We start from the raw sequence: 24,803 nt of genomic DNA, 5'->3' as shown, positions 1-24,803 counted from the left end.
CTCCTTTTGACCTACTCAATAGAATCATTGTTCAATAGAAAATATCTCACAATTTTCGACAATTAAGTTCTTTCATGTTATGATTAAATATGTCAGTAACTAAGTTCAAAAAGTTTCTGCTATGTCTCCCAGCACCGTTTTCGCATTACTGAATGCAATCACTTTCCAATTGTAAATAGCTGTCAATTAACGATAAATTAATTTTTCATTTTATTCTAAAATATGTTAGTAATTAACGATTTTCAAGTGTCTTCTTCAGCTTCTACACTCCTTTGCTTTGCTGAGGGGACTAACTTTTCCCTTGGAAACATTTGTTAAATTACGACAACTCCGTTTTTTCATTTTATTCTTAAATAAGTCAATAACTAACGATAAGAAAGAGACGGCTCTATCCTTGGAAACCTCCCTTCCGTACTTTTCAAATGTAAATATCTTACGATGTACAACAATTCTGTTGTTTCATTTTATTCTTAAATATGTCAGTTATTACCGATCATGATTCTAATCCAGCTGCCGAACTCTCCTTTCGCTTTACTCGATATACTCGACTCTCTTTTCAATTGTATATAATACTATATACGAAAAATTCCTTTCTTTCATTTTATTCTTAAATATGTCTTTACTATCGATCAGCAAGAATCTGTCTCATCTTCCAAACGCACCTTTCGCCCTACCGAATCGACTCGCTTTCTAATTATAAATATATGACAATTTACGACAATACTGTTTTTTCATTTTATTCTTATATATGTCAGTAACTAACGATCAGCGAGAATCTGCTACATCTTCTAAACTCTCTTTTGGCCTTACTGAACTGACACACTTTTCAATTGTAAATATCTGACAATTTACAACAATTCAATTTTTTCATTTTATTCTTAAATAAGGCAGTATCTAAAGATCAACAACAGTCTACTTCATCTTTGATAAATTCCCTTCGCTACTATTCAAACATAAATATTTTACAATTTACGACAATTCTGTTTCATTTTATTCTTAAATATGTCATTAACTAACGATCATAAGTCTATTCCATCTTCCTAACTCTCCTATCGCTTTACTCGACAGACACTCTTTTCAACTTAGATATCACAATATCCGAGAATTCTCTTTATTCATTTATTTCATAAATGCGCTAGTAACTAAGGATCAACAAGAGTCAGCCACATCTTCCGAACACTCCTTTCCCCTTATTGATTAAATTCGTTTCGCAATTGTAAATGTCTGAGTATTTCCGACAAATACATCGAAATTTTACCCTTAAATAGTTCAATAACAAACGATCTGAAACAGTCTACTACATCTATCAAATAATCCTCTCACCTTACTAAATGGCCTCACTCTTAATTTTAAATATCTGAAATTTACGAAAGTTCCGGTCTTTGAATTTATTTTTAAATACATTTCTAGATATTGATCACCAAGAGTATGGTTTATCTTCCAAACACTCCTTTCGCCCTATTGAATGGGCTCACTTTTCTACCGTAAATATCACACTATTAGAGGCAACTCCTTTCTATCGTTTTATTCTTAAAATGCAAGTACCATACGATCAGCAAGGGTCTACTTCAGCTTCCAAACACTCCTTTCGTTCTACCAAATGGACTCACTTCTGAATTTCAAATATCACAAATTACGACAATTCCGTTCCTTCATTTCTTAAAAATGTCAGCGACTAGCCGTCTTCAAGATTCTGCTTCATCTACTAACATACCTTTCGGCATGCTGAATCTAATCACTTTTCAATTTTAAATATCTGACAAATTGTGAATATAACGTTCTTTCATTTTACTCTTAAATATGTCAGTAAGTAACAATCAACAAGAAACTCTTCATTTTCCAAACACTCGTTTCGCCTTTTAAAAGGACTAACATTTTAAAAGTAATTATATGAGGATGTACGAAAAATCCGTTATTTCATTTGATTTTTAAATAATTCACTAACTTACGTTGATCAAAAGTTTACTTCAGCTTCCAGACACTCTTTTTCCCCTACTGAATGAACTCACTTTTCAATTCTAATACATTACAACTTACTACAATGAAGTTCTTTCATATCGTTCTCATATATGTCATGTCTTCACGACAATATAACACAACTCCGTACTGTCATTTTATTGTTAAAAATTTCACTCACTTACGATCTGCAATAGTCTAGTTTACCTTCCAAACACTTGTTTCGTTCTACTCTCTGGATTCACTTTCAATTTGTAAATATCTGACAGTTACGAAAAATCCATAGTGTCGTTTTGTTCTTAAATATATCAGTAATTACCGATCTGCAAGAGCCTGCATCACCTTCTACACACGTTTCGCCCTGCTAAAGAGACTCACTTTTCAATAGTAAATTTCTGATAATCCACAATTCCCTTCATTCATATTATTCCTGAATATGTCTTTAACTTATGATTTGCAATATTGCGCTACAAATCCGAAAAGTCTTTGGGCCCTGATAAATAGACTAATTTTTAAAATGTAAATGTCTTACAATATATGACAATTCCGTCTTTTTCGTTGTATGAGAATTCCGTTATATGACAATATATGTAACTAACGACCAGCATGACTCTCCTTAAATATGCCAGTAACTAATGAAGACCAAGAGCCTACTTCATTTTCCTAACCACCTTTCGTTTTAGTGAATGAACTAAATTTTGAATTGTAATCATCTGACAACTTATTTCAATTCCGTTCTTTCAATTATCCTTAAATATGTCAGTAACTAACGATCAGCAAGAGTTTACACTGGTTAACAAACACTCCTTTGTCCCTATGGAATGAAATCACTTTTCAATAGAAAATATCTTTCAATTTACTGCAACTTCCTTTATTCATTTTTTTAAATATCTCAGTCACCAACGATATGGAAGACTGAGCTTCATCATCCAAACACACCTTACTTATTGTTGAAATGGCTTACTTTTCACTTTTCAATTGCGAATATGTTACAATTTATCACAATACCGTTCTGTTATTTTGTTCTTAAATATATCCTTAAACAACGATCACCAAGCGTTTGCTTTAGCTTTCAAACACTCCTTTCGGCTTACTAAATGGACTCACTTTGCATTCCTAAATGTCTGACAGTTTACATCAGTTGTGTTCTTTCATTTCATTGTTAAATATGTAGGCAACTAACAATCAGTAAGAGTTCGTTTAGTCTTCCAAACTCTCTCACCCTCCTTAATGCGATCATTTTCTATTGTGTATGAGAGACAATTTACGAGAAGTCCGTTATTTAAATTTATTCTTAAATATGTCACTAACTGACGTTCATGAATGTCTACTTCATCTTCCAAACTCTATTCTTGCCCTGGTGAATTCGAAACTTTTCAATTGTAAGTATCTGACAATTTATTACAAATTCGTCGTTTCATTTTATTCTTAAATGTGTCAGTAACTAACGATGAGCAACAGTCTCCTCAATTTTCCAAGCTTTCCCTTTTGCCTACTGAATGAACTTGCTTTTCAATTTTAAATATTTGAAAATTTACTAAAATGACGTTCTTTCATATTCTTCTCATACATGTCTTCATCTAGCGATCAGTGAGAGCCTGCTTCACTATACAATCACAGCTCTCCCCTTGTGATTGCACTAACAGTTCAATTGTAAATCTCTGACAATTTACAACAATTACGTCTTTTCATATTAGTCTTAAATAAGTCAGTAACTAACGATCAGCAAGAGTCTCCTTCAACTTGCAAACACTCCTTTCATTCTACTGAATGGAATCACTATTCAACTGTACATATCTGACATTTATGTCTATTCCTTTCTTTCGTTACACTAAAATATGTCAGTATCTACTGATTAGCAAGAGTCTTCTTCCTATTTATAACACTCGTTTCGTTCTAAAGGATGGACTCACCTTTCAATTGTAAATATGAAAATTTAAGGCAATTAAGTTGTTTCAATTTTTTAAGATTAGTCAGTGACTAACGATCAGCAAGAATTTTCCTCATATTCAAAGAAATTCTTTCGCACTACAGAGATGTTTCACTTTTCAATTGTACATATCTGACAAGTTACGACAATTCCGTAGTATCATTTTTCAAAAATTCGTCAGTGACTAACGATCAGCATGATTTTAGTCCATCTTCCAAACACTTCTTTGGCCCTACACATTTTACTCGCCTTTCAATTGTAAATACGTGAGAATTGACCAGAAATCCATTGTTTCCTCTTATTCTTAAACATGTTAATAACTGTGAATCTGCAAGTGTCTCCTTCAGCTTCTACGCTCCTTTAGCCCTCCAAAATATACTGAACTTTCAATTTTAAATATCTGACAATTTACGACTACTCCCTTCTTTAATTTTATTTTGAAATATCTCAGTAAATAATGCTTAGCAAGAGTCTGTTTAATATTCCTAACACTCCTTTCGTTCTACTGTAAAGACTCACTTTTGAATTGTAAATATGACACTTTACGACACCCCGTTCTTTCATTTTTTCTAGATAAGAGAGTGCCTAATGGTCAACAAGAGTTTGCTTCATCTTCCAAACACTTCTCTCGAACTACATAAATGAATCAATTTTCTCTTGTGAATAGCTTATAACTTTTACGATTCCGCTCATAGATTTTATTCTTAAATATGTCGGCTACGAAACATCATCAGAAGTATAATACTATACAGTACTTTCGACCTACTGAATAAACCCGCTTTTCAATTGTAAATATCTGACAATTTACGACAATTAAGTTCTTACATTATATTCTAAAACTAGTCAGTAAGTAACACGTATAAAAGTCAGCTAGAGCCTGCATCATCTTCCACACAGAATTTTCGGGCTACTGAATGCACTCACTCTTCAACTGTAATATATCTGACAATTTAAGATAACTTCGTCTTATCAATATATTCTTAGACAAGTCACTGACTAACGAATACCAAGGGTCAGCTTCGAAACGCTCCCTAGGCCCTAGTGAATGGACTGACTTTATAATTGTAAATGTCTGAAAATTTACTACAAAACCGTTCTTTTTTTTTTTTTTTAAAGTCAGAGACTAAGTATCAGCAAAGTCTGCTACGATACACTCCTTAGGCCTAGTGACTGGACTCACTTTTCAACTGTAAAAAAACGGACGATTTACGTCAATTACATTCTTTCATTTATTGTTAAATATCTGAGTAACTAAAGTTCAGCAATAGTCTAGTACAACATCGAAACAGTCCTTTCGCCCAGTAGAAGGAAATCACTTTTAAATTGAAAATATGGCAATTTATCAGAATTCAGTTCGGTCATTGCTTAAAAAGTAAGTCAGTGAGTAACGATCAGCTAAGGTCTGTTTCCCCTTAAAAGCACTCCTTTTGACCTATTGATACAATCATTGTTCAACAAAAAATGTATCACAATTTACGACAATTACGTTCTTTTGTGTTATGATTAAATACGTAAGTAACTAAGATCAAAAAGTTTCAGCTATACATCCTAGCACTGTTTTCGCATTACTGAATGGAATCACTTTCCAATCGTAAATATCTGTCAAAGTACGAAAAATCCGTTGTTTCATTTTATTCTTAAATATGTCAGTAATTAACGACCTCTAAGAGTCTGCTTCAGCTTCTACACTCCTTTGCTTTGCTGACGGGACTCACTTTTCCCTTGGAAGCATTTGATAACTTACGACAACTAAGTTCTTTCATTTTATTCGTCAATAAGTCAATAACTAACGATAGGAGAGAGACTGCTTCATCCTTGGAAACCTCCCTTCCCTACTTATCATATGTAAATATCTTAGGATGTACAACAATTCTGTTGTTTCATTTTATTCTTAAATGTGTCAGTTACTAATGATCATGAGTCTATTCCAGCTGCCGAACTCTCCTTTCGCTTTACTCGATATACTGGACTCTCTTTTCAATTGTAGATATCACATACGAAAATTCCTTTCTTTCATTTTATTCTTCAACTATGGATCAGCAAGAGTCTGTCTCATCTTCCAAACGCACCTTTCGCTCTACCGAATGGACTCGCTTTTCAATTGTAAATATCTTACAATTTACGACAATACTGTTCTTTCATTTTATTCTTATATATGTCAGTAACTAACGATCAGCAAGAGTGTGCTACATCTTCTAAACTCTCTTTTCACCTTACTGAAAGGACACACTTTTCAATTGTAAAAATCTGACAATTTACAACAATTCAGTTCTTTTATTTTATTCTTAAATAAGTCAGTAACTAAAGATCAGCAACAGTCTACTTCATCTTTGATAAATTCCCTTCGGTACTATTCGAACATTATTATCTTACAGTTTGCGACAAATCTTTTTCATTTTATTCTAAAATATGTCATTAACTAACGACCATCTTAATAACTCTGCTTTCGCCTTACTCGATAGACTCTCTTTTCAACTGTAGATATCACAATATACGAGAATTCTGTTCATTCATTATTTCATAATTTTGCTAGTAACTAGCGGTCAACTAGACAGCTACTTCCAAACAGTCCTTTCCCCTAATTGATTAAACTCGTTTTGCAATTGTAAATATTTGACTATTTGCGACAAATACATCGACTTATTTTATCCTTGCATAGTTAAATAACAAATGATCTTAAACAGTCTGCTACATCTATGAAATACTCCTTTCACCTTATCAAATGGCCTCACTCTTCAATTTTAAATGCCTGAAATTTACGAAACTTCCGGTCTTTCATTTCATCTTTAAATACTTCTTTAGCTATTGATCACCAAGAGTGTGATTCATCTTCCAAACACTCCTTTCGCCCTATTGAATGGGCTCACTTTTCTACTTTAAATATCACACTATTAAATTAACTCCTTTCTATCATTTTGTTCTTAAAAATGCCAGTACCATACGATCAACAGGGGTCTACTTCAGCTTCCAAACACTCCTTTCGTTCTACTAAATTGACACACTTTTGAATTGGCAAATATCACAAATTGCGACAATTTCGCTCCTTCATTTTATAAATGTCAGTACTAGCCATCTTCAAGAATCTGCTTCGTCTACTAACACACCTTTCTTCATACTGAATGTACTCACTTTTATATTGTAAACATCTGACATTTTGCGATATTGACGTCCCTTCATTTTACTCTTAAATATGTCAGTAAGTAAGGATCAACAAGAATCCTCTTCATCTTCCAAACACTCGTTTCGTCCTGGTAAATAGATTCACTTTTGAAATCTAAAGATCTGACAATATACGACAATTACGTTCTTTCATTTTAAACTTAAATATGTTGTAACTAGCGATCAGCAAGAGTCTAGTTCAGCTTCCAAACATCCTTTTGCCCTACTGAATGTAATCGCTCTTCAATAGAAAATATCTCACTATTTACAATAATCCCGTCCTTTCCTTTTATTCTTAAATATGTCAGTAACTAACGAATAAAAAGTTCTGCTTCATGTTCCTAGCGCCGTCCAATTGTAATATCTGACCCTTTTTATAAAAAATCCATTGTATTTTATTTTTAAATATGTCAATAATTAACAATCTGCATGACACTGCTTCAGCTTCTACACTGCTTTGCCCTGCTGAAGGGACTTTTTTTCTTCAATTGTAAACATTTGACAAATTACGTCATCTCAGTTCTTTCATTTTATTTTTAAATATCTGACTAACTAACGATTAGCAAGAGTTTGCTACATCTTCCAGAAACTCCTTTCGGCTTACTGAATGACCTTATTTTTCAATTGTAAATATGTTTAATTTACCACAATTCCGGTCCTTCATTTTATTTTTAAATACGTCTGTAAGGATTGAATACCAAGTGTCTGCTTCATCTTACAAAATTTTTTTTCGCCTTATTGAATAGACTCACTTTTGTATTGTACACATCTTACAATTTATGAAAAAATCGTTGTATAATTTTATTCTTGAAAATGACAGTAACTTACGATTAGCCGGTGTCTGTTTCACATTCCAACAGTTCTTTCGAACTACTGATTGGACTTACTTTTCAATTGCAAATATGACGATTTACGAGAATTGCCTTCTTTCATTTTTTAAAAAATAACTCAGTGGCTAACGATCAGCAAGAGTCACCTTCATTTTCGAAACACTCCTTTAGCCCTACTGAAAGGCCTTACTTTTAATTGTAAATTTCAAACAATTAACGAAAATTCCGTTTTTTTCATTTTATTCTGAAACATGTCACTAACAATCCATTACCAAGAGTTTGTTTCTTCCTCGAAACACTTCTTTCGCCTTACAGAATCTCCTCACTATTCAACTCTAAATATCTGAGAATTTACGACAATTACGATTCTTCATTTTTTAAGTATGTCAGTAACTATCAGCAAGAATCTGCTTCAGCATAAATACACTCCCTTCGTCTACTGTTGGACTGACTTTTAATTTTATATATCTGATAATTTATGACAATACCGTTCTTTGATTTTATTGTTAAATATGCTTACAACTTAAAATCTGAATGAGTATGGTTAATCTTCTAAACTCCCTTTTCATTCTACTAAAAAAAAACTCTCTTTTCCATTGCAAATAACTGATAATTTACGACAATTCTGTTTTTTTTTTTCATTTTACTCAAATACGTCAATAACGAACTATGACCAAGAGTCTGTTTCAACATACATGCACTTCTTTCCCCTACTGAATGAATTCACTTTTAATTGTAAATATCTGATAGTTTACGACAATAACGTTCATTCATATTATTCTTAAATGTGTCTGCAACTTACAATCTGAAATAGTGTGCTTCATCTTTTAAACTCTCGTTTCGCCCTACTGAACGAACTCTTGTCAATGGTAAATATCGGACAATTTGCTGCAATTCCGTTTTTCCAATGAAAATAGTCTCCATCAGCTTCCAAACCCTCCTTTTGCGCTACTGAATTGAAACCATTTTCAACACAAAATGTCTTTAACTAACGAACGGCAAAGTGTGCTTCAACTTCCTTACAGTCTTTTCGCCTTGCTATATAGATTCACTTTTCAAATGTCCAAACTTCCAATGAAAGACATGATCGTTCTTTCATTTTATTCTTAAATATGTGAATAACTAACGATCAGAAGAGACTGCTTCATCTTTGAGAAACTACCTTCACATTGTAAATATCTTACAATTTACGAAAATTCCGTTTATTCATTTTATTCATTAATACGCTAGTAACTAATGATCAACAAGAGTCAGCTACATCTTCCAAACACTCCTTTCCCCTGATTCAGTAGACTGAATTTGCAAGTGTAAATATCTGACAATTTAAGACAAACCATTTCATTTATTTTATTCTTAAATATGACAGTAATTAAAGATCTGAAACAGTCTGCTAAATCTTCGAAAAACTCCTTCCGCCTTACTTAACGGCCTAACTTTTGAATTGTACATAACTGAAAATTACGACAATTCCGCTCTTTCACTTTATTTTAAAATACGTCTGTAAGTATTGTACACCATGATTCTGCCTTATCTTCCTAACACTCCTTTCGTCCTACACAATGGGCACACTTTTCTACAATACATATCAGAACATTAAAGACAACTGCTTTCTATCATTTTTTAAATCAGAAATGCCAGTACTTTACGGTAAGCAAGAGTCTACTTCACCTTCCAAACACTCCTTTCGTTCTACTGAATGGAATTACTATTTAATTGTAAATATCTGACAATTTACGACAATTCCATTCTATCGTTTGATTTTAAGATTTGTCAGTAACAAAGAATCAGCAACAGTCTGCTTCATCTTCCAAACATATCTTTCGCCCTACTGAACGGACTCACTCTTCAGCTGTAAATATCTGACAATTTAAGGCAACCTTGTTCTATCACACTTTTTTAACATGTGAGTGACTGAGAATCAGGTAGTGTCTGCTTCAGCTTCGAAACACTTCTTTCGCGTACATGAGGACTCGCTTTTCAACTGTAATATCTGACAATCTAAGAAACTTCGTACTTTCAATTTATTCTTAAACATGTCAATAAATGATGATCAGCAAGAGTCTGCTTCATCTTCCAAACGCACCTTTCACCCTACTGGATGAGTCACTTTCCAATTATGTTACTATTTACGACAATACTGTTATTTCATTTTATTCTTCTACATATCAGTAACTAGCAATTAGCAAGAGTCTGCTACATTTTCTAAACTCTCTTTTCGCGCTATGGAACGGACTTACCTTTCAATTGTAAACATCTGACAATTTACGACTATTCTATTCGTTCATTATATTCATAAATACGCTAGTAACTAACGATCAACAACAGTCAGCTACATCTTTCAAACACCCCTTTCCCATTATTGAGTGGGCTTAGTCTGCAATTTTAAATATCTCACTATTTACGACAAACCGTTTGGTTTATTATATTCTTAAATATGTCAGTAACTAACGATCCGAAACGGTCTGGTACATCTTCCAAAAACTTCATTTGTATTACGAAATGGCCTCACTTTTCAATTGTAAATATTTCAAATTAACGACAATTCTGCTCCTTTTTTTATTTTTAAATACGTCTGTAAGTACTGATCGCCAAGAGTCTGCTTCATCTTCTAAACACTCCTTTCGCTCTATTGAATGGGCTCATTTTTCTACTGTAAATATCAGACTGTTAAAGACAACTCCTTTCTATCATTTTATTCTTAAAAATGCCAGTACCATACGATCAGTAAGGATCTACCACAGCTTTCCAACACTGCTTTCGTTCTACTAAATTGACTCACTTTTGAATTGCAAATATGATAAATTACGATAATTCCGTTCCTTCATTTCTTTATATGTCAGTGATTAGCCATCTTCAAGAGTCTGCTTCATCTACTAACACACCTTTCGCCATACTGAATCTACTTACTTTTCAATTGTAAATATCTGACAATTAGCGAAAATAACGTTCTTTCATTTTATTCTTAAATATGTCAGTAGGTAACGATTAAAATGATTCCTCTTCACCTTCCAATCAGTCGTTTCGCCTTACTGAAAAGACACATTTTAAAATTAACTAGCTGAACCTGGGCACTCTACACTGCGCATCATTGGCAAATGATCATAGATTTCCTTCTCATTCCTCACATCTGTACAAGTCCCTTTACACACACAACTGAAAGACGTATTGATTAGAAAAAAGGAAAGGGGTATCATAAAAGGGAGATTTTTTTCGATTATTTTGTCTCAATATCTCGAACTGTATAAAAGATTTTAGCCTACTTCCAGTTGGAGTTCCTAATTCATGTATGTCCAGTGTTTTCTTTCTTCTTACATGCAGTACGTAATGAGCAATTACATTTAAAACACAATTAACTGTAATGTCCTTTCGGCAAAACACTCAAAAAATAAAGCTTCATCTTAGATCGGAGAAATGGTTATCTTTCCTTTTCGATTATTATTTGCCCATGAAACAGGCGCCTGAGACATATGATCCCTTATATACAACAATGTGGTGTGGGAATGTATAATGCGTAGGATAGGATGCTTTAGTTTTTTTTTAATTTCAACACATCCAATGTACCCGTAAATAGGTAATAAAGAAATAGTGTCCATGTTTCTTTTTTTTAAATATTCAATTAGAAATGGACAATCTACATGAAATTTGCAATCGACAAGTGAAAACGTCATCTTTCTATAGGCTGTAGTTTCCGAGATCTCATTACACTGTTCAACAACGAAAATACAAACTGAACAATATCAGCTAATTCTTATTGATTTTGTGGTGCTGATCACGAATTTGAAAGTTATTTTCGAATATTAGCTCTACTTTTCGTTTTACAGGCATGTCTAATATAATAACACTTTAAAAATAAATATATTCGCTTCGTTTGGGGTAAAATGTTACACCGATCCAGCAACACTGGAGAAACTATATGAACGCTTGGTTTCATTGTATTTCTTATCTCAGTAGTGTTCTGCTATTGTTAGAAAAGACAGGTTTAGTGCAGTTATCAGCGTTTTGGGTGTGACGTTTGTGTAGTGCAGGACATAAAAATACAACTACAAGTACTCAAAAATACTGGTATTTTGAATGTATATTTTTAAATAGTTGTCGGAACTATTTCAAGTGACATTTTGAGGATTTCAATAAACAAGAATGCCGCGAAATTGTGTAAACAGTGCGGATAGCTTCTGCTACGTGTTTGGGGAAGTGACATTTTCCTCACAAAAGCAGACTATAACACCACTAATAAGAAAAGCCTATCAATATTACTTTGGTTGTAAAATTGGAGACCAAGATAAATCTTGGGCAGCCCACATTGTGTGTAACACTTGTGCCAGCAATCTAAGAAATTGGATTAATGGGAAGGGGCGCTCAATGCCTTTTGCAGTGCCCATGATTTGGAGGGAGCCAAGCGACCACATCAGAGACTGTTATTTTTGTATGGTTCCTTCCGTCAAGAAGGGAATTTCCACGAAGAAGAAGCGGACCTTGATCTATCCTAACATTCCTTCTGCAAAGCGCCCTGTTCCACATGGAGAAGGACTACCTGTTCCTGACCCACCTAAAGAATACGATCTTTTTTCTGATGATGATCAAGAAGTTGAAGCTCCTGAATCAAGTACTTCGAAGGACCCTACGTTTGTTGTAGAAGAACCTCCATGTGATCCACATAGACTTACTCAAGTGATCTAATCAGAGACTTGGACCTCTCGAAAAGCAAAGCCGAAATTTTAGCGTCACGCTTAAAGCAATGGAATTTATTGCAGGAAAAAGTAAATATTTCAGTGTATCGGAATAGGGAGAAGATAATCACTTCATTTTTTACTATGGAAGACACACTTGTGGCATGTACAGACGTAAATGGTCTCATGAGGGCACTTAAAATTAATTACGAAGCTACGGAGTGGAGGCTCTTTATAGATTCGTCCAAGGTGAGTTTAAAGGCAGTGCTTTTACATATTTGAAATGAACTTCCTTCAATTCCTGTAGGTTACGCAGTTCATATGAAGGAATCTTATGAAAACTTGAAACGTTTACTTCAAGCCATTAAATATTACGATTTTTAGTGGCTCATTTGTGGTGACCTTAAAGTAATAGCACTGTTGCTAGGTATGCAGTTAGGGTATACAAAGTATTGTTGCTTTATATGTGAATGGGACAGTAGAGATCGTGGATCTCATTACCGCAAAAGTGATTGGAGTACCAGAGAAACTCTTCAGCCGGGAGTGAAAAATGTGCAGCATGAACCACTGGTAGATCGTAACCGAATTTTGCTTCCCCCTCTACGTATTAAATTAGGTCTTATGAATAGTTTTATTAAGAGCATGAACCAAGAGGATCAGGCCTATAAGTACCTAAGAGGACAATTCCCTCGATTAAGTGATGCCAAAGTTAAAGAGGGTGTTTTCATAGGGCCACAGATTAGGCAACTATTCAAAGATCACAAGTTCGACGAAATTCTCCAAGGTGAGGAGAAAGCTGTGTGGGAAAGCTTGAAGAGTGTTTGTTCACAGTTCTTGGGAACACACCGAGCAACAAATTACAAACAACTGGTAGCAAAGTTGTTATTGTGCTACGAAAATCTTGGTTGCAATATGTCTCTGAAACTCCACTTTCTTCATTCACATCTAGACTTCTTTCCCGAAGATTGTGGAGCAGTAAGTGACGAACATGGTGAGCGTTTCCATCAAGATATTGCAGCCATGGAGAAGAGATATGAGGGAACGTGGAGTTCTAACATATTGCCCGACTACTGTTGGACTATTGCAAGGGATGTTCCAGATGTAACCTACAAAAGGCAAGCCAAGCGAAGACGCTCAAAATAAAATAAACATAATCCTGTACAAGGGATCACTTGAAACTTTTGTCTACATTGCAGTGTAGTTCTTGCACAAAAAGGTATTTGTACATATTTTTCATGTTTAGATGTTAATACTGATTTTTATTACGGAATTGTTAATGTTTAACTTGACCATGTTTACTTTATTTTCTGTATCGCAGTGAAACTGGTATTTGCGCAATTTTGAAAAAGGAAGTACAACGGTATAGAAAGCTATAGGTTAGGGTACTTCTTAACTCCCCAGCTTATCACATCCCAGTGAAATAGATTTAAAAAAGTGAAATGTAGGTTTTTACAAAGAATTTGCTTAAATGTTCTATAAATATTAATACATTTGTATATATACAGCTACTGTTGTACAAGGGCGTTTTTCTTCAGAACCTGAGCTAAGAAAATTCTTCTATTATCATTTCCTTTCATACTATGCTTAAATGAATGTAAAAATCGCAATTTCAAAGAATTTACATAATTTCGATCAAAATTTTTTGAACAGTGTTACCGAAAGGATTGACCACTAACATATAAACGTCCAAAAAATGTAGTTTAAAAGAACTTGGAACATGGCAGCACAATTCACATGCATTGATTTTAGAGAAGGTTTATTAAAATACAAACGCTTTGAACAATAATTTTAAAACAAAAGCTTCATTAAAATGGTGCATTTAACTAATTTCTTTAAGTACACATACTCAAAATGTTATGTTTGTCTCTGTTATACATGAAAACACACATAACCGTAAATGAAAGATATGAAAGCCAAAGTTATCGGTTGGAGCTCGGTCGCTTTTAGTTGATATTGTAGCATTTTATTAGATAGATTACATGAGGATGTACGACAAATCCGTTATTTCAGTTTATTATTAAATAAATCAGAACTAACGTTGAGCAAGAGTTCACTTCAGCTTCCAAAGATTCTTTTCTCCCTGCTGAATGAACTCACTTTTCAATTGTAAATACTTTACAATTTACTACAATTACGTTTTTTCATATTGTTCATATATATGCCTTCAAGACAATATAACACAACTCCGTACTATCATTTTATTGTTAAAAATGTCACTAACTTACGATCAGCAAGAGTCTACTTCACCTTCAAAACACTCATTTCGTTCTACTGAATGTAATCACTTTCCAATTGTAAACATCCCTTAGTTACGACAATTCCGTTCTTTCATTTTATTTTAAAATTTGTCAGTAACTAAGAATCAGCAAAAGTCTGCTTCATCTTCCAAGCACATCTTTCGCCCTACAGAACGGACTCACTCTTCAACAGTAAATATTTATCAATTTAAGACAGTTTTGTTACGTCACTTTATTCTGAAACATGTCAATATCAAACGATTAGCAAGATGTATATACGTTTGTACAGTTATCCTGTATCACATAGTGTCTGATAAAGCTATAAGTCAAAGGGTTAGTTGACGAAACTGTAACACGTGTTGAATTTTAACGAAAATATAGTTTTTCTCAGCAAATAATTAGTTTATATTTATTCTAAAGTATGCCAGTAGCTAGCGATCAAAAAGAGTCTGATGAATCTTAGAAACACTCCTCTTGCCCTACTGAGTGAGCTCACTCACTTTAGAACCAACTTTCCAATTCTAAATATCTTTACAATAACGACATTGTTTCATTTTATTCTTAAGTATGTCAGTGACTAACGATTAGCAAGACTGTGCTTCTTCTTCCAAAATCTCGTTTCGTCCTACTGAATGGACTCAGTTTTCAATTGTAAAAATCTCACAATTTGCGACAACCACGTTCTTTCATTTTATTCTTAAATATGTCTTCAACTATCAATCCGCGAGAGTCTATTCCAAATTCTCCTTTGGCCCAACTGAATAGACTCACTTTTCATTTCAAGAAAACTGACAAGTTACAACAATTCCGTTCTTTCATATTATTCTGAAATATGTCAGTAACCAGCGATCGGGAAGAATCTGCTCCATCTTTGAAACACTTTCTTCGCCATACATGTGGCGTCACTTTCCAATTGTAAAAATGTGACAATTTACGACAATTCCATTCCTTCATTTTATACTAATATTCGTCAATAAATAATGATCACCAAGAGCCTGCTTCAACCACCAAACATTCCTTCGTCCAATTCAATAGACTCACTAATCTATTGTAAATAACTGACAATGACGACTATTCCGTTTTATCCATCAATTCTTATATATGTGAGTAAGTTATTATCAGCAAGAGCCTGCTTCAGTTGCCAAATACTCATTTCGCACTACGGCATGGACTCACTTTCAATTGTAAATATCTGACAATTTACGACAATAATGTTCCTTCATTTTATTCTTAAATATGTCAGTAACAAACGATCAGCAAGAGTCTTCTTCATCTTCCAAATATCCTTCAGCCCTACTGAATGGACTCACTTTTTTATTGTAAATATCTGATAATTTACGACAAATCCGTTGTTAAATTTATTCCTCAATATGTCAGTATATAACGATAAGCAACAGTTTCCTACATCTTCCAAACACTACATTCCCCCAAGTGAATGAACTGATTTTTCAATGTAAATATTTGGCAATTTACTACAATAAAATGCTTTATTATTATATTATATTATTATCATATATGCCTTCAACTAACAGTCAGCAAGAGTATGCTTCATTTACCTGCCTCTCCTTTCTGTCTACTGAATCGACTCACTTTTCTATTGTAAAAATCTAATAATTGGGACAATTCCGTTGTTTCATTTAATTCTTAAATATGTTCTCAACTTACAATCAGCAAGTCTTCTTCAACATATTAACTTTCGTTTCGCCCTACTGAGTGGACTCGCTTTTCCATTGAATATATCTGCCAATATAAAACAATTTCGTTTTTTCAATGTTTTAAATACGTCAGTAACTAACGTTCACCAATAGTCTGTTTCAAATTCCAAACACTGCCTGCTCGTATAATATGAACCTACTTTTAGTTGTAAATATGTGCCAATTACTACAATACTGTTCTTTAATTTTTTTTAAAAAAATAAGTGAGTGACTAACGATCAGCAATTGTCTGCTTCATCTTCCAAACACTCCTTTCACTATAGTGAATGGACTCATTTTGAATCGTAAAAACCTGAGAATTTACGACAAATCCCTCTGTTCATTTTACTCTTAAATTCGAGAGTAAATAATGTTCAGCAAGTGTCTGCTTCAACCTGCACACATTCTTTCCTGCAACTGAATAGACATTCAAATTAATTATAAATATCTGACAATGACGATAATTCCGTTCTATCATTATATTCTTAATATGTCAGTAAGTTACGAGCAGCAAAAGTCTGCTTCAGCTTCCAAACACCCCTTTCGCCCTTCTACATAGATGCGTCTTCAATTCTATATAACTTGCAATTTACGACAATTTTATTCTTAAATATTTCAGTAACTAACGACCAGCAAGAGTCTATTTACTTCCGATGCCAATCACTCCTTTGACAAACACTGTATTGTAATCGCTCTTCAATTGTAAATATCTGACAAGTTACGACAATTTCCTTATTTCATTTTATTGTAAGCTATGTCCGTAACTAGCAATAACCAAGAGTCTTCTCATTTTGAAAAAACAAAAAAACACTTTTCGCCTTACCGAATGAAGTCAAATTCCAATTATATACACCTGAACAATTACGAGAGTTCCATTGTTACATTTTATTCTTATATATTACAGTAACTAAGGATTAGAAATAATATACATCAGCTTCCACACTCCTTTCACATTCTGAATGGGCCCACTTTGAATTGTAAATATCTAAAAATTCCGTTAATTCATTTTATTTTTAATTACGAGCAGCAAGAGTTTGCTTCATCTTCCAAACGCTTCTTTCGCCGTAACGAATAGACTAATTTTTCACTCGTAAATAGCAGACAATTTACTACAATTCAGTTCTATCAATTTATTCTTAATTAAGTCTTTAAACAACGATCAGCAAGATAATGTATTAGCTTCTAAACACCCCTTCGTCATATTGAATAGACTCGCTTTTCAATTGTAAAAATCTGACAATTTATAATTTACAATATCTGACAATTGCATTATTTCATTTAATTCTTAAACATGTGGGAAACTAACGATCAGCATGAGTGTGTTTAGTCTTCTTACACTCCTTTCGCCCTACAGCTAGTGTTGTAAATAGAAAAAAAACGGTTCGTATTTTTTCAGAAATGTACGTTTTTTTTAGAAAAAAAACATTGGCTCTCGTTTTTTTTTTCTAAATTTCGTTTTTTTTCAAACAGTCATTTGTAATGCATCTTACGTCTATTTAAGTATGAAATATTTTTATGTAGGTGTAATCACCGCAAAATGCAACATAAATTAACCGCTAGATACTGATACGCTACAAATATTTTACAATTTACATGAATACCATACCTATTAACAATTCGGGCTTCAGCAGTTTTCATCAATATCAACTAAGAAATAAAAGTAGAAATGAAATTTTGTTTTTTCGCGAATGCAGGCCTTTAATAAGTACGAAAATAATGTCACGAGCAGTATAAAACTCCAATAACTTGTCTAAAGGTAAAAACTAATACTAATTTGCCTAATAGTATTTTCTAAATGTCATACATAAATAATTTGTCGACTAGATATATATGATATGCAGAGCCGGCTCTACCATATATGCCGTGGCGTATTTACAATTTTGTTTCGGGAGGGGCTTTGCTAACTTTCGGGGGGATTTGCCTGAAAATGTGAAAATTCTGCAAGATATTTCATATACTTTACTATAGTAAGTAAGATTTCGGGGGGAAGGCTTAAGCTCCCCTAAATACGCCACTGTATATATGCAACACGTGCATTTGCGTGGAACGGCAAGACTGGATGGTCCGGCAAAATCTGTCATAAGTATATTATTTAAATTAAATATGTCTTATTTAAAACAGACTTCATGATGATGGCAGTTACATTTACTAAGCTGACCTATTAGAATACTACATTCATAAATTATGTTTAGGTTACATTAGTTTAAGGCCACATGGACAATCCTAAAGCAAATGGTCGAATAAATCCGAGCACAAATTGCTTGATTGTTGTCAAATGCAAGAATTCGATTCTCGAATAGTAGTGAATATCTGTTCCGTTTATTAAGTTATCACAGTTTTGATATGAAAGTAGTCTTGTTTTTGTCAGAAGCAAGTTCCTTATCATTGAAGATAGAAACATTTTTTTTAAAAAAATGTTAGAAGATGTAGAAGAAAAATCAAGAAATAAAGATAAAAGAGCTAGTTGCACTGGAATTGCAAACTGATACATTGAGATTGAAGCTCGATAGTGAATTTTATAAAAAGGATTACCATCTTTCCTCTGCAGGTGTGTTTGCTTTATCTTTCACTATCATAATAGATTAACATTTAAAGAAAAAAACAGACACAACGGAATTGCATTTTTAGTAAGTATTTAAGCCTTCCTGAGTGCGACTGCACTTACCCTCACCTCTGTTCATGCTGGAGTAACATACTTAAAATCATGACTTCTAAGATTTGTTCTTTCTGGAAAAAGGGGGAGGCGGCAAATTATGCCATTGCACGAGGCGACAAATTGACTAGGACCTGAATATAGGATGACTCAATTTGAAGTAATGCAGGGTGTTTCAAAATTAATATTAGGGATTTGAAACTTCGTAGTATCTATTACAATTAACTTACAATTATAAATATTATATCAAATGAAAGAGCAACTCAAACAATTTTGTACGCACGCATGTACATGCATTGTTTCTTCTGTCTGCCGTTAGAAAGAGCAAGTAGCAAAGATGGAGACTAGAGAGCAGAAAGCTTTTTGTGTTTTAATAAAGACTGAACCTGTACAGTGCAACCGTCTGTGTGAAGAATATTAAGGAGACGCTTGCAACTACGTCTTTATTGTTTGCAGTTGCTACAGGTCTAAAGCCTACAGACTACGGTTTACGTGCCAATTTCGCAAGTGAAATATTCCTGCATAACAATGAAGATTTTCTGGATCGTGTCGTCTTCAGTGATAAATCGACTTTTCACCTAAGAGCTAATGTGAACACTCATAATGTTTGCATCTGACCGTCAGCAAATCCTCAGGAGATGGTACAATTGAGACGAAACTCCCCTAAATTGTATGTGTTTTGTGCCATATGGCGGAAAGTTTATGGGCCTTTCTCGCCTATCGACCAGATGTGTGCCGTGTGACGAATGAATCTCACATTGAACACTTGTAGCAAAGACTGTTTGAGGTGCTCTTTTACTTGATGCATTGCTTATAATTGTACGTAAAATGTAATAAGTACTACGAAGACTTAAAACCCCAAAATTTATTTTGAAACACCCTACATTTCTCACCAACAGTGTTGGAACTAAGATGTAAAAAGGAGAGAAAATTTTCCTTATAAAGTTATTGTTTACAACGATATTATTGTTAGTCGAGACTATAACTACAACAACAACACGAGTTAGTAGTCAAAAAAATGTAATCAAATGTATACTCGGTGGCCCAGGTGGCCAAAGTGGCACACATAGGTGTGTCACTTGTTTAATCCGCTCCAGTGTGGACACTAAGATATCGGGATATTATTCTTGCAAAATGTGGTTGGACTATAGTTTAACATATTAATTTCTTTTTCTTCTGGTGTCGAATTTCCTTCTCAAATTTCACCCCAGTCAAAAATTCGAGAATTTTCTAATTTCGAATTTCCTTTACTTTTTCCCCCCTGTAGCTTCCTTCGTTGTAGAAAGACATCCTTAAGACTTGCCAGGTAGATACCTCGGATGGATACCTAACTCTTGACATCAAATGGGCGGGCCTGCGCGCAGTGTTGCCAATTAGGGAAATTAAAATTCTCCTATATTTGGGCTAAAAATTAGGAATTTTTGTTTATAAATCCGTACCTATACGTCCGAGTGCAAGTCAACTTACGCCAATCGAACATTTGTTCTCACTTAACAAACGAAAGTACAGATCGTTACAATGGGGTAATTAGGGGGCTCACGTAAAATTCGTATTTAGGTTCTAGCCCTTGATTTTTCTAATTTTCCCTTACTTTTCTGTTTACCGTAATATATTTTTGGTAATTAGAAGCTTTGTTCCTTAAATATCGCCATAATACTTGTAGGATATATTAGTGGAGTACCAATGTTTAATTTAAAATAGTTTGCGTCTGTTTGGTAGCAGTGTTGCCAGCTACTGAATATTTTAATTTCAGATTTTAGGGGGAAATTTTGGAAAAAATATGTTTTGTTTCTATTATTTCCCTCTTGTTGGCTATATCGGAACAAACGTACCAGTATCTGGAAGTCTCATCTTTGCTCTACACAACCCACTATAGAAAGTTTCAATAGGATAATTAGGGGAAGTACAGTTGAGGTTTACAGTGGACCTTGTTCTCTAATTGGAAAGATAACTGTGATTTTTTAAAGGTAGAATGAGATATTTTTTATTGACATGCTTACTTTATTAGATATCGTCACAATATTTGTAGGATATATTAGAGGGATAACAAAGCTTATTTTAAGATAGTTTGTGTGTGTCTGATAGTAGTGTTGCTAGCTACAAAAAATTTTAATTCCAGATTTTAGGGGCAAATTTTGGAAAAAATTCTCGTTTTTATTCCTATTATTTCCTTCTTGTTGGCTACATTCGAACAAATGTACCAGTGTCTAACAGCCTCATCCTTAGCCTACACAGCGCACCATAAAAAGTTTTACTAGAATAATTAGGGGAAGTACAGTTGAGGTTTATAATAAACCATGTTCTGGAAATGGTAAGAAAATGGTGAATTTCTGAGGTAGAATGAGATTTTTTTTTTAATTTCATGCTTACTTTGTTCTATATCGCCATGATACTAGTAGGATATATTATTGGAGCACTACGGTTTATTTTCAGATAGTTTTCGTCTATCTGATGGCAACGTTTCCAGCCAAAACAATTAATTCCCGCTATTAGGTGAAAAATTCGGAAAATTTCTTTTTTCCCCTCTATTATTACCCTCTTACTGGCTACATTGAAACAAACGTACCACTACCTGAAAGCTTCCTCTTTGCCCTACAGAACGCACCATAAAAAGTTTCAATAGGATAATTAGAGAAGCTGTACCCCGGCATATTTGATTTTTGCTTCTGAGGCGTAAAAAGTGTCAAAATTTCATGAGTATGACAGAATTTTTTCTTTCCCTCTTTGAATGGAAGCCAGCGACTTCAGGATTTCACTGTACCTTGTCAACATACCAAAGATGTTTTTTGGTGATTTGAACCCATATAGGAGCAGTGGTGCTAGAAAAAAAAATTTTTGAATTTCGTTTAGGGAATTTTTGTAAATTTTCACCCCTACATTTCCCTCAATAATTTCCCACCCGTTGGAAACACTGCAATACAACTTACACCAAAAGTAGCCACGTCCATTTTCTTAAAAACAAGGCCTTAACCATATTAATCGAATGAATAGTTTTTGAGCAATAAGTCACTAACTGGAAATGTAGGAAAACGCCAAAAATGACCTGGGGTCGAAAGGATTAATCACACAATTTTGCTCGTATAGGTACAAAGAAACAAACGATTTGTAAGTTACGAGGGCTTCGACTCAAGTTCTATTGATTATTTCAATAATCTGCAACATAAATCAATAAATAATAGTTGCCAGAAAAAAAACAGACTTTTGAAAAAAAAACATGAAAAAGAACGATGTTTTTTATTGAAAAAAAACTTCACAGAAAAAAAACCGTTTTTTTACAACACTACCTACAGCATGGACTCATTTTGCAATTGTAAATATCGGACAATTTATGACAAATTCCGTTCCACTCCGTTCCTTCATTTCATTCTTACAAATGTCGACAACTAAGGATTAGCAAGAGTCTACTTGAACATCCAATCATTTCTTTCGCCTTACTCAATTGCCTCGCTTTTCAATTGAAAAAATCTGACAATTTACTACAATTCCGTACTTTAATATATATTTAAATACGTCAGTAAATAATATACACCAATAGTCCTTATTCTTCCAAACACACCTTTCACCCTGCTAAGTAGACTACTTTTTTTATTCTAAATGTATGACAATGTACGTCAACTTTTCCTTCATTTTATTCTTAAATATGTATGTAACTAACGATAAGCAAGGGTCTGCTCCATCTTTGAAACATCCCGTTCGCTACTTTTAAATGTAAATATCTTACAATGTACGACATTCCGTTCTTTCATTTTGTTCTTAAATATGTCAGTAACTAACGATCATGAGGGAATATTTCATCTTCCGAACTCCCCTTTCGCTTTGCTGCATAGACTCTTTTTTCAATTGTAAATTAAATATTTGGTCTAGGAATTAATTCGTGCGGGTGGACAAGAGATGGCGCAACGAACGGAGCGTCCCACAGTTCCGTGTATCCACACATGTGTTGCAAACCCCTGTCATCGCGTATCGTTCGTAGTATAGGGCAGTGGATTAAAGCGTCAACAACACCAGTTTGTAGTTAAGTGAACATGGCGCAATTTGTGCCTGATAAAGTGTTTTTGCGGGGTGTCCTGCTGCATTACTTTAACATGCAGAAAAGTGCGACTGAAAGTCATCGTATTTTGGTGGAAGTGTATGGTGACCATGCTCTAGCTGAGCGAACGTGTCAGAAGTGGTTTGCACGGATTAGAAGTGGTGATTTTGGCTTGGCAGACCAAGAGCGAGCTGGACAGCCAAAAAAATTTCAAGACGAAGAATTGACAGCATTGCTCGAGCAGAATTCGTGTCAAACGCAGGAACAACTTGCAGCAGCATTAGGCGTTGATCAAACAACAGTCTCCAAACGCTTGAAAGCCATGGGAATGATTCAAAAGATGTCACATTGGGTTCCACATGAATTGAAAGACAGAGACGTTGAAAGACGAAACACCATTTGCGAATTGCTGCTTCAACGACAGAGCAGAAAGGGGTTTCTGCATCGAATTATTACGGGTGATGAGAAGTGGATCCATTACGAGAACCCTAAACGAAAAAAGGCCTGGGTGAAACCAGGTGAACCAGGTCCATCACAACCAAAACGAGATATTCACTGTGCAAAGGTTATGCTGTGCATATGGTGGGATATGAAAGGTGTGGTGTACAACCGGGTGAAACTATGAATGGAGAACGTTATCGACGACAATTAATGCGTTTGAAGCAAGCTCTGGCCAGAATACGACCAGAATGGGAGAACAGACGTGATAAACTTATTGTTCAACATGATAACGCTCGCCCACATGTCGCAAAACCTGTCAAAACCTATTTAGAGAATGTCGGATGGGAAGTTTTACCCCACCCGCCGTATTCACCAGACGTTGCTCCTTCGGACTACTACTTGTTCGATTGCATGAACAACGATTTGATTGGACAGCGGTTTACTTCTTCAGAAGATATCGAAACATGGGTCTCTGACTGGATCGCTTCCAAGGATGAGGACTTCTTTCGCGACGGAATCCGTACATTGCCTGACAGTGGGCGAAAGTGGTGGCTAGCGATCTTATATATAAAAGAGAACGCACAAATCCTTTGTTCCCTCATCACGCTAATACGGCTGAACCAATTTCTTTCATTTTTGGGGGGTTATTAGGATTTGGACCCTAGATGGTTTTTATCATATCACTTTAATTTTTAATTACCAGTGTCTTGAGATAATTGACCATTCAAGTGTCCATAACGTACAAATCCTTTGTTAGTTCATCATAGGTAAAAATAAACGTATTTATATGCAACCCGCATGACCGTGTCACTCGGCGGGTTAACATAAATGACAGGCGATATAATGTTAACATTTACTGCAATCTACTATGGTTTTTATCATATCACTTGAAAGCGAAAAAGTAAAAATTATCTAAGTAATATAGTTTATTGCGTTCCGGGGTGACCGCAGCGAAGCGGGGCGGGTTAACATAAATGACAGGCCATATAATGTTAACATTTACTGCAATCTTCTATGGTTTTTATCATATCACTTGAAAGCGAAAAAGTAAAAATTATCTAAGTAACAAAGTTTATTGCGTTCCGGGGTGACCGCAGCGAAGCGGGGTGAACGCTGCTAGTGGACAATATTTTTCTTAAGGTATTTATGTATTTTGTGTTTGTACTACAGCTTCAATGTGTGCGTACCAACCGCACGAATTAATTC

Source organism: Thermobia domestica, chromosome 10, assembly GCF_964235325.1.
Source record: "Thermobia domestica chromosome 10, izTheDome1.hap1.1, whole genome shotgun sequence".
Taxonomy (NCBI): domain Eukaryota; kingdom Metazoa; phylum Arthropoda; class Insecta; order Zygentoma; family Lepismatidae; genus Thermobia; species Thermobia domestica.
Note: the sequence above shows the minus strand (reverse complement) of the source record.